The following is a 1,296-nucleotide window of genomic DNA, read 5'->3' on the forward strand; positions in this document are numbered from 1 at the left end:
TTCTGAACATACAGTATTTAAAGTATTGTATTTTATTGATTATACTTTAGAAGTGTTGATGAAATCGAAAGCGTTCATGTAAATTTTTATTTTTAATTTTTTCCTTCGTGGTTCTTATATATTTTCACATTCATCACGTGTTAATTTCTTTTTAATTTACACACACACACACACACACACACACACACACACACACACACACACACACACACACACACACACACACACACACACATACACACACACACACACACACACATACACACACACACACACACACATACACACACACACACACACACACACACTGTCGGAAAATCCGACACCATTTAATATATTATACAGATAATAGCTGTGTTGTATAAACAAGTTACCCATAGAAAATGTAACTTGTAGTGGAATTACCGTCTAAAGAAAACGGGATATCATCACCACATACCATTATAAATTGACCAGCTATTCTGCTGGGAATTATTCTTAAATACATTAGTCTTTGGACTTTACCATCATAAAAACATCTTATATAAATTAACTTAATTATCAATATTAAAGTAGAGTAAATGTGACCCTTCTATCACGTTCTGAAATCTGGACAATGTAAGCCAGGCGTCAGAGTGGGGAAGGAGGGCAGCCATTGTTGTGTCACCTCCGAGACGTGTGGAGCAAATTCGGCTCCTATCATTCTGGACAATGTCGGCCAGTAACGTCAATAGTATGGAGTGTTAAACAGCCATGGTTTATACGAGACCAGAGGCTCACACAGGAGCAAATTCGGCTCCTGTTAATTTTACTTGGACGTAGTGTTATGGAACCCAAAGGTGTACCATTGTCAACACGCTGTCTACAAATTCAAGTTAAGTGTCTATCCGAAACCCGTTTATCATTCATTTATGGCCATTAATGTCAGGATATAGGGTGACCCGGTTAGAGCACGTGGAAGCCTCAAACTAAAGGTAATTAAGCCAGGTCTTCATGTTCCATGTACAGTTTTCTCTGATATACTTGTCATATATAGGATTCTGGCTTCACAGCTAGCGCACTTTTGACAGGTCAAGACGAGGAAGCAAGATTTGTGCACCAGTTACTGGGTGATATGGAAGCTACCTCAAAGAGGATAATTTGGTGTCTACACCCTAGTTATACCTGGTGGACTAGCCTGCTGTACTATAAGATAAGGAACCTCTTCAATGTATGTAGATACTGTAGTTTGATTGGCTGCATATATATATTAATTTAATAACCCCCCCTAATGTGTAGAGGATCGATTTGTGAGATTATGAGATTATTGCAGAAATA

This window comes from Procambarus clarkii, chromosome 34 (assembly GCF_040958095.1).
Source record: "Procambarus clarkii isolate CNS0578487 chromosome 34, FALCON_Pclarkii_2.0, whole genome shotgun sequence".
Taxonomy (NCBI): domain Eukaryota; kingdom Metazoa; phylum Arthropoda; class Malacostraca; order Decapoda; family Cambaridae; genus Procambarus; species Procambarus clarkii.